This window comes from Rhipicephalus microplus, chromosome 5, assembly GCF_043290135.1.
Source record: "Rhipicephalus microplus isolate Deutch F79 chromosome 5, USDA_Rmic, whole genome shotgun sequence".
In the NCBI taxonomy this organism is placed as follows: Eukaryota; Metazoa; Arthropoda; class Arachnida; order Ixodida; family Ixodidae; genus Rhipicephalus; species Rhipicephalus microplus.
The window spans coordinates 71,061,024-71,071,354 of NC_134704.1; the positions used below are offsets into that span (position 1 = coordinate 71,061,024).

At 44.1% G+C, this 10,331-nt stretch overlaps 1 long non-coding RNA gene across 1 annotated transcript; it reads left to right on the top strand.

Moving 5' to 3' along the window:
• Positions 1 to 912: 912 nt before the first annotated feature.
• LOC142817290 (uncharacterized) lies at positions 913 to 1,452 on the top strand. The gene is made up of 2 exons (XR_012895151.1): positions 913 to 1,223; positions 1,288 to 1,452. It is a non-coding gene; the product is annotated as an uncharacterized LOC142817290 (long non-coding RNA).
• The last annotated feature ends 8,879 nt before the right edge of the window (positions 1,453 to 10,331 follow it).

Below are 10,331 nucleotides of genomic sequence, written 5' to 3' on the forward strand. Positions count from 1 at the left end.
CTATGCGAGTACTAACTGCAGTGCAATTGGTTTCATTTCGTTGCTTTTGCATATTTTGCCAATGCCATTGATTTGCGGAATAGTAAGTCATGTATTTCTTTTTTTTGTTTGTGCAGTTCTATTCAATACTTCGAGCTTGTTCTGTGTTGTGTACTTATGCCACACTTTTGCCTAAGGCCTCTATATCAGGCTGGCAGTATTTCATAAATAAAAAATAAATAAATCTAATCTGGTTGCTTCTTGGTTGCTTTCAGAAGAAGGAGGAGGAGGAAAATTCAAGCAGAAGGACAGAGAGGTCAGCCAGTTCTTAGACCGGCTGGCTACCCTGTGCTGGAGAAAGGGGTGAGGGGAATGCTTTCAGGCCATAGCTATAGGTGATGCAGGCTGTGTCTACGTTGCTTATGGGTCGTAGCTAGGCTTTAGCTGGGTGAGGCAAGGCTGTTTATGGGTTCATTCTCAGCGCAGAGACGCTTACTCTCATACTTCACCGGAGGTTTCTAGAACTCGGCCTCCGTTTCGTCGGGACTGGGTTTCACTCACGAAACCTGTCTCAATAAAGTTTATTCTCTCTCTCAGATGCAATCACTCGGCGCAAGCCACGCCTGAAACTTATTGGTACGCTCTAAAATGTGGTCGACGATTCTCCATCTATTGCACACGCTAGCTGAAAATCCATCCACATTCTTAAACTTGCGATCGTATACTCCAGCATAATTGCTGGTACACGCGCAACACATAAATGCTGATGTGTTTCGTCTGCTATCTGATTGTCGATATTGCCAGCCGCTGTAATCACATTCTTGCTTCGTTGAACTTACCCAGATATCTGCCGCTTCAACATCTCGGTTCTCCACCGTCACGACCACGTGACAATATACTCTTGAGCCCAGTTATCAACGGCTGGCACCAGGATTGCAGGTTTGGTGAAGTTACAGCAGATGACGAGCAGAAGCGGGCGGTAGCATGTGCTATGATCATCGTTGTCTTTCCTTATACCTATCTCTGCAGTGCTCGGCAGTATATATGTCTTATACGAAAACGCTTAAATGTTCCGATCGGTACATCGTCGAGGCTTTGCCGGATAACGACACACCACGGAGTCGCAAGATGATACGACGATGTACTACACCACATCGGCAGTGCTCTCTCACTACCTTAGCTTCCGGTGCTATCTGGAGGGGACAAAAGGTACCACTGCATGTCCACCCTTTGCCGATTCCAAGGTGAGGTGCCTGACCGTTTCCTCTAGCCCAAAGTCGACTAATCCCTTTTTTTTTTCTCACACAGCCTCGAGTGACTGAAGACGCGTCGTTCCGTTTTCCTATTCTGCCGCCTGGACACACACGCACGTATACAAGAGCAGAGCTTGCATGACTCATTGCTTGCCGAGGCAAGAACGCTTGGTAGGACCCGGTGGTTGAAAAGAAAAATGAGTGAGCCATGGCACCATCACTAGTTTCCCCTGTTTTCTTTCATTCTTTGTTTTTTTCTTCGCACCGTGTTGCACCTTATCTGGGTGCCAGCGCGCCCCGATCTCTCCAGCACGAACTCGACCGCGTGGTCGCGTCGAGGTCGACTTGGATCTTTCTCTCTCGCCCTTCGAGGCACAGTAATTGTTTTCCACCTGCAAGTGGACAAGACGCCCTTTTCGCGGCGATATAGGAACTGCTTCGGCGAGGTACGCGCAAGCGGCGACGGCCAAGACGCCAGCTCCTGCCGTCGTCGACGTCCTGGAGGTGGCGTATTGTCCTTCCTTGCCGCGCTTCGCTCCGCGTGGCGAGGATCAGTTTTGGCAAGTCGCCATCTCATCTCGAGGGACTTCAACCTTGGCCAGCCCTTCTCCGAAAAAAGGCGGTCGCCCTGCCGCTTCTGCGTGCCACCCGCTGTGCGTGAAAATAAAAAAAAGGTTGACGACGAGGACTGCAGACCTTCTACGATAGCGCGTCTTTATATTTCATCTTATCTTCGGAGGCATTTAGCGTACGCGTAAGCCATTTATCATTTGCGTTTCGCCTTTGAATTCGAAGCCCTTTTTTGTTACTTTATTCTTTTTTTTCTATTCAGAAACGGTGACCTTACGTCTACGTCTCTCGCTCAGCAATATGACAGTTCTATGGCTGAAGAGCGTACGCCCATGAGTAGCGACGCATAATAGCGGTGTGCTATCTCATTCGGTGCGGAAGGACGCGTAAATTGTGTGAACTTATAATTGCCTCCAGTTTGGCTCACAAGTATTTTACTGGGGTGCGAGTATACGGCGTACCCCTGCCCATAATAACTAATGGAATGATAACGAGTGGCTTTAATGGATGGCGCGTGCCTGCAAAGTGATGACTTGCAATTTACACAGACGCATCTTGGTGTTCGCTCTCCCGTCCTCTTAAACGAACTACACCTTGCATATAGTTTCCCTTCTCCCATTTTTGCGATGAAGAGAGCAGTGTTGCAGAGCCCAGTCACTTCAAGAAGCCCCCTGAAGATTGATTGCATGGTACGGTTACCCGATTAACTTCGTTGTCTGTCTGTCTATCTATCTATCTATCTATCTATCTATCTATCTATCTATCTATCTATCTATCTATCTATCTATCTATCTATCTATCTATCTATCTATCTATCTATCTATCTATCTATCTAATAAGTGTATGGGAATTGCCCATTCGACTGCACGTGTGCCACTTGCGCGGAGCTCCTCCCTGAAGAAAGAGCCATACTCTTTCTTAATTATGTATATTCATGTTTCTGTTAGAAGTTTCCTTCAATTTCTAATAAATGGCTAGTTTTAACTCGTTTATAACGCCCATTTCTTTCTGTTTCGCCCGTCGTTTGGCTCTTAAGTTCACAATTTTGAAACTAGATATCACATGTGGGACTTAGCGTCTGAAAACCACCATTTGATTGTGAGAGACGCAATTATGAAACTTGATTCCTGTATTATACATCAATGTACGCCTGTAACCACGATATGTGTTTGAAGTTGAAGTGGGCAGTTCGGAAAGAATCAATCAATCAATCATTTTATTTCCTTTAGATAAGGTGGAGTACAGGAAGGACTAAAAGCTCAAGAGCTTGACGAGGTCCTGACCCCGTTCACAAGTTGACAAAGCAGCAGGAATGGCAGTCAATCATGAACATCAAGCAGTCAATCAAGAACATAAGTAAAGTAAGGAATCCAACCTAATATCTTACGGTAGGCTCGTATTATGCTTCATAGATGTGCAACGATGATGTTCGAAGCAACGCGATAATTAGCACCGCGTTGCTTCTCGCTTTCTTCATCGCGATAGCCGGGCGTCGGTAGAGGTGTGTATATACTAACCAGTATCGGCCCTCTCAATCTGCGGACACTAATCGTTTGGGCGGGTAATTGCTAATCGATGAACGACTTTCTTCTCGTCTCGCTGCGATATAGAGCTAAGCGTAGATCGATCGCATAAAACGTCTTAAATACGTAACCCGGCGGACGAGTTTTCGACGGCAATCGCCCGCGGTTGATGGGGCGTGCTTTGTTTTTTTCACTCGTATTGAATCTTGAAGCCGCAAGTGTAAGGCATCTAGGTATAAGGAACTGAGAGTGCTAGACGCATACCTAATGAAGTCGGCCAGCCTCGTCTCCGAAGATGGGAAATCAGTCAGACGTGTGTGGCTGGTAAAAGAGTTTCAAAGCGCTCTGCCTGGGCGGAACGAAGGAAAGAAAGAGAGAGAGAAATAAGGCATTTTCTGGCATTGGTAGCTCACGCCCTGCATGAGGTATATTAATGAAGTTGTTTCGTTCCGTTTACTCTTATGGGGCATACGAGTAGGGAAGAAATGGCAACGCTGTGGTTCCGAAAAGCTAGGGAGCAGAAAACGCGGGAAAACACTCAGAGCGGACTTGCGTTGTTCTTTGTCTCTCTCAGAGAGCATCGCGGGGTTTGATCGGATAGAGCGGAATGCTTGGATGACTCTAATCTCACTTGTATGTGGTCGTTTGACTACACGTAGGCGCTTCATTACGTGCTCTATGTACACCGTCTTCGCTTATTTTGTAAATATGAACATGAGGTTAACGAAGTAACAATTCTGCGTGTTTTCCTTGGCTTTCTTACATGAGGAGGCGTCGCGTCGCACAGACGTAACCCAGACGCGCTTTATCACTCGTAACGTATGATGAGCGATGTTATCTTCAAAGCTGCTGCGTAGAGTTTGCCATGCTGGTCAGGATTATAACACTGTGAATATTCAATTCAATTCCATTTTTTTATTTTTTACATGCTGGAACGGTTCCGTTGAGCTAAAAGCTACACAACTAGCTTGACGAGACCCAACAACCAGACTTTACTTATTATACAGGGCAGTAATGACAAACAGTTCCGCGCAGTGGTGAGGAATTCAAAAAGTGAATGAATATACATATAATATCATAATTACATACACATGGCGTCAAGTATGTTTCCAGCACAACTGCACAAGGAAATAAGTTTTAAAAAATAAATAAAAGTGCATAAAATGGTGAAAAAAATGTTACGTAGAATAAAAATACCATATAGCAATAAGCAATAAACAGAAATTGTAACAATACAAAATAATAGCACCGTATTACTTTATCAATACTAGCTTAGAGCACAAACACCGTACAAATGATGCATAATGCTGCAAGAAATTCATGTAATCGCAATAACTACGTTGAAAAAAACGACATCATTTACACACAATTCAATTGCACAGAATGTCACAGAATGTGACAATACATGGGAACAAAAATAAACACAGGTCTTTGTTATTAGGCATGTTTATTTAAAGTAGAGGGCATAGTATATACCAACGATTGATGTTTATAAGTTGTCCTGAAATATGGAACTGCATGACCACGTTTCAGGGTTCCTAGTGTTCACATCAATTGTACGACGTTCTAATGAGGCCTAATGTTTTATGTAGTTCTGGGGAGGTTCAGAAGCATATCGTGCAGTGTGGCACAAACGTAAAGTATAAAGGTTGTTGATTGTAATAACATTGTTATTAGGAAACGCTTTTTTAGTGCTAGAATAATAATCTGTGTAACATATTGCTACATAGAAATGGATAAACGACGGATCTATTCAACGCTAGCCTGGTAAGAAGCCAACAAATCACAGCACTGGGGATATTTCCCATCGGTACGCCAACTTTAGCAATCATTTAGCTGCACAGTTGACCTCGTAATAATGATTCACGATATAAATAATTTTTTTTTGGTTATAGCAAACTGAATGGCAAATTTCGTTGGGGGCGCCTAGTTTTAGTGACCTTTATTTTTATATTGACACAGCAAATTCATTAATATATATATATATATATATATATATATATATATATATATATATATATATATATATATATATATATATATAAAGAAATGTCGTGGAAGTGTTTGTCATCTAGCGTAAAGAAAGCGCGTCTGACAAGTTGCGCCATTGTATGAACCAAAGTTGATGAAACTAGGAGACGCATAATCATCACCTCGCTTATAGCTGGTTTGAAATCTTAAACAATGAGTTTTGAAATCTGCGACTTCGTGTTAGCCAGATCGCTGGTTTAGTAAAAATGGTTCTTGCTTAGTGTTACAGCGGATATCGGATATAACGAAAAAAAACTTATCGTCCACCTGCTGATAACAACAATGTTCCCGGCTGTATTCCACCAAAGCTATTCAACACCAGCGAGCGCCGCGCGTTATAAATAACTGCGGCTAATAACGAAATACGATCTCTCGGGATACCACCTGTCGACTTTTCTCTGTTCGCGGCCCACAAGTAGTGAATGCCTAATTCAAGCATACAGTTATCAGCAAGCTTAACTCAAATGCTCCGCAGTGTGGCCTGGACAAGTATGACCGATGCAATTCGCGAAGCGATGGGCGCTGTTGCCGAGATTATACTTAGGTATTCTTCGGCAGTATTTCGGCATGCATGGGTAACATGTTGGTAAGAGAACCGAGATCTACGTGGCGCTGACGTCAATCAAACCGTTTCGGGGCACATTGCGGAAAGTTCGAGTTAAGTCTGCTGTACGTGCCAAGTTGGCGCATAAGAGTATATAGTAAAAAATATCAAGAACCAGTGTACATACTTTCGTGTAGTGCATGCATTGGCTGAACGCGCTGAGCGACAAATGCAGCATAAAGTGCCGATGTGGTATCCCTGTTTGGTGTGATAGCTCTGGCCTCGCCGGCGGCGAATTGCGTAAGAGAGTTCTTACGTCATTGGATCGGAGATGTTGGCGCGAGATAGAGGGACTCACGTCGTTTCATTTTGCAAATGCTACACTACGAAACCGCGCGGTGCTAAAGGAGAGGGGGATAAAAACGCGCGATGCGCTGATGCCACAGTCGCAACTTTTCCCCGTTTGAACGTTTGTAGTTATTTTTTGTTTTGTTATATGCCCTATTTGCGTACGGATTCCTTCCTCGTTGTTGCTTAGTTGATGCCTTCTTTTACTCTTCTCTTTTTTTAATCCTCGAAAGTGCCTGCTTCGCAATTAATCACGACTGGCGCACCTGCGCCTGCATGCTTTGGTCGTTTTCGTTCGCCTTATGTCCCTGAAATATGGTCACTTTTGCATGGCGCTTCAGTACCTTAACGCTATACTTGGGATGATACATACTCTGTAGGCTGTTTAAAGGTTTCTCAGATTTCATTAATTTATCAAGCTTACGCCGACATAGTTTAGAATCCGGCGTACACCCCCACACCTTTCTTTCCTTTCATATATCTCAAAAGGCTGTAGTTCACGGGTGCACTTCAGAGGCTCCATCTAAAAAGACACGCTTTGTTTATTGATTCTTCTATGTTACTTATTTGGTTACCTTTTTATAATTCCACTCTTTGTTTGGGAAGAATTTATTGAGCATCGATAGCAGTAAGCTACCTTTCAGCTTTATCTGGGGCTCACGAATTGAGCCAATAATATCAGAAAAAAGAAAAATGAGAAGACTGCAGGTGGGGCTGGAAATTCAGCCAGCAACAAAGCGTTCTGGATGGCGAAAGTATTGTTCAGAATTACCTCCTCTGCTATACGCCAACGACAGTAGATTCTGTCCTCACATTAATTTTCAATGCATTGTTTCAGTATTATTAGCAGCCCCGCCACGGCGGTCTAGTGGCTAAGGTACTCGGCTGCTGACCCGCAGGTCGCGGGATGAAATCCCAGCTGTGGCGGCTGCATTTCCGATGGAGGCGGAAATGTTATAGGACCGTGTACTCAGACTTGGGTGCACGTTAAAGAACCCCAGGTGGTCAAAATTTCCGGAGCCCTCCACTACGGCGTCTCTCATATTCATATGGTGGTTTTGAGACGTTAAACCCCACAAATCAATCAATCAATCAGTATTACTAGCAGTTTGCGTGCCCTTAAAGTCGATGTTAACCTGGTTAACCTCCCTGCCTTTCCTTTGCTTTTCTCTCTCTTTTTTCTGCGGTGATTCATGTGGGTGACATGTCACGATGAAGTTGCCGCGGAGGTCATACGAAACGGTATACGGCTCCTGGCTGCCACACGACACCGAAGCAGCACGTAAACGTATAACACGACATTCGTAGAAAGAAATGACCCCTCATAAAAAAAACAAAAAAACTTATCGGAAGTGTTAGGCAGGGATCTACGTCATCTCACGAGCGCCGTTTATCAGCATATTTCATCCTGTCGTCGTGCAAATAAAAACTGTAAAGATAAACAACACGCTGATTGTTTTTTCTTTTTTCTTTCTCTGAATGTGTTTAGTTGGATGGTTGTGTAGGTGGCCGTCGACGAAGTCTATCCTTGATCTGTCTAGATACTCGCGGAGATATTATTTCTGCGAGGATTAACCCTTGCCGCTCCGTAAGCTGACTTTTCGGAGGGTCGACCAGGACAACCGGTCTCCGCATCTTGGTTTCAATCGCTGGAGTCCCAAACACACGCTCTAACAGTATTCATTTTTTTTTACTTATATGTACATTGATTGAAATGCTTATATGCTATGCTCTGCAGATGCAATCGCACGGGTCATATTGGATAGTTTTATCCTTTTGCACCAGTGCTTACCACTTTTGAACGTATACGAGGGGGAGGGGAGAAAAATAAATGTAGTAATGTAATGATTCCCATCTTTTTGCTAAAATAATCGCATTTATGTTCATTCTTGCCTGTGTAATAATGAAACTCAGGCTTCGTGGCCGATTTTGCGTTTGTAGGGCACTTAGCGCAGATAGCCCTATAGGCCATCATATTGCCCTATTGTACACTCATGGCAGATCGCCCTATAGGCCATCATATTGCCCTATTCTAGAGTGAATACAGATTTCCCTATAAGCATCGTTTCGTCAATCATTCATTCACACTCTGCTCACTCTGCTAGAGAAGTAGTGTCAGTTTGTGACAGATTAAGATTGAGTTGAAGTGGTTAGTTGGGAAAGTTGTTACAGGTTGTACAACTGTATATATTTTCAGATAACATGGAATTGAACGTACTTTACAGTCAGCGTCTATCCTTTTTTCATTCCTTTCTTTTTTAGTCCCGCCGGGTGGTCTAAGGGCTAAGGTACTCGGCTGCTGACACTCAGGTCGCGGGATCGAATCCCGGCTGCGGCGGCTGCATTTTCGATGGAGGCGAATATTCTGTAAGCCCACGTGCTCATAATTGGGGGCACGTTAAAGAACCTCAGGTGGTCGAAAATTACGCAGCCTTCCACTACGGCGTCTCTCATAATCATATGGTGGTTTTGGGACGTTAAACCCCACACATCAATCAATGCTTCCTTTCCCTTATCGTTTGCGTTCTTAATCGCCATGACTCAGATAATTCTGCTGAACCTCTGTCGCACAGTAAACTATTTGAAATGGAGTTGAACACGTCAAGTGGTAAACTCATACAAGAAATCCACAACTAGAGAACGTGCGTATGAGTGTGTGTGTGTGTGTGTGTGTGTGTGTGTGTGTGTTTTTGCGTGCGTCTATTTCCCTCTTCGCTTTCTTTCCCATCTTTCTTCCCCATTCCCCCTTCCCCTAGTGCAGGGTAGCAAATCGGATGACTCATTTTCTGGTTAACCTCCCTGCCTCTCCCTAATTTTATTCTCTCTCTCTCTAGAAAACGAAGAGAAATGAATTGAAATTCTATTAAAAACATTATATGAAGTGCTGGAACGGGTCAGCAAGGCACTCATTTTTTTTTAATTCTCAGTTTCAGAGTATTTTGACTATGGCTAATTGTTTACGATGCGCCCACCCATTGGCGCAAGTACCATGTCCGAGCCATGGGTTGTATACTAGGATTGAAGTGCACGACACTGAGTGATGTCTGGAGGCATTGTGCAAATCACACTAGAGCATAACTAGAGATGGGCGCTTTTCTGTCATAGTGGCACGGACTCGTGCAGGTGTTATGTCATCTTAGTCAACCAAGTATAACTAAAGCTAACTAAAAACACACTGATTACAGAGTAACTAGCCCTGTGCGAGAATATATCACTTGTACCTGTCACAAAGCTCACGTACAGTATTAAGCTGACCGTCTCTTCGAACGAAGGCTCATTTGTACTCGAAGAAGTTGTCCACATGTGATCGAGTCATTTGGATACGTTCCGAAAGATAACTGTGTGGCCCCCACGAAAACTTGTTCTTAGACTTCAAGCTCCTACGCTTTTCACATGATCCACAGGCCACCCTGCAGAGTTTCCCCTGCGAACCCTCGTGCCGGCGGGCGACCATAGTCGTTACTGCTATTGTTAATCTCCCACACTATAAGCAGGCATCCCTTCTCAAGCAACTTCTGGGCCCGTGGCCAACTGAGGCCTTACAGACGTACGCTTCAAAAGAGTTTAAACGTTTTTTTTACAAGACAGCGGAATCGCTGGCAAGCACTAAAAAAACGAACTTTCATTTGTGTAACACGTCGTGCTTATTATGCGCAGTATTATATGACATCTATCATATTGTCTCCAGGTGAAAATAACAGAATACAGGACGACGGTGCGACCAGAAAGAACGAGGTCTGTATTAACAGGACAAAAGAGCATCCGCTTCGACTTCTTCCTCGGAGGAACCGTGGGTGCTGTCCACGCTCATCACTTCATCGTTCTCTGTCTTCTTTCCCGGCCTTTAGCCGTGACAATATGTGTGTGCTGATGAGCATGACGTGTCGACTGTTACGTACACATGAGCGAATACATCTCCGTAAGGACCAGACGTGTGCACTGCTATTTTGGGTTGGTTGGTTCGAATGTTAACGAGGGGCACTGTCAAAAGCTTTACTTGGTGACTGCCGAACATTTTCCTATCATTGTGTTGGTGCTTTATACGTGCGTATGAGTGTGTCTTTGAATATGTGTGTTCGCGTG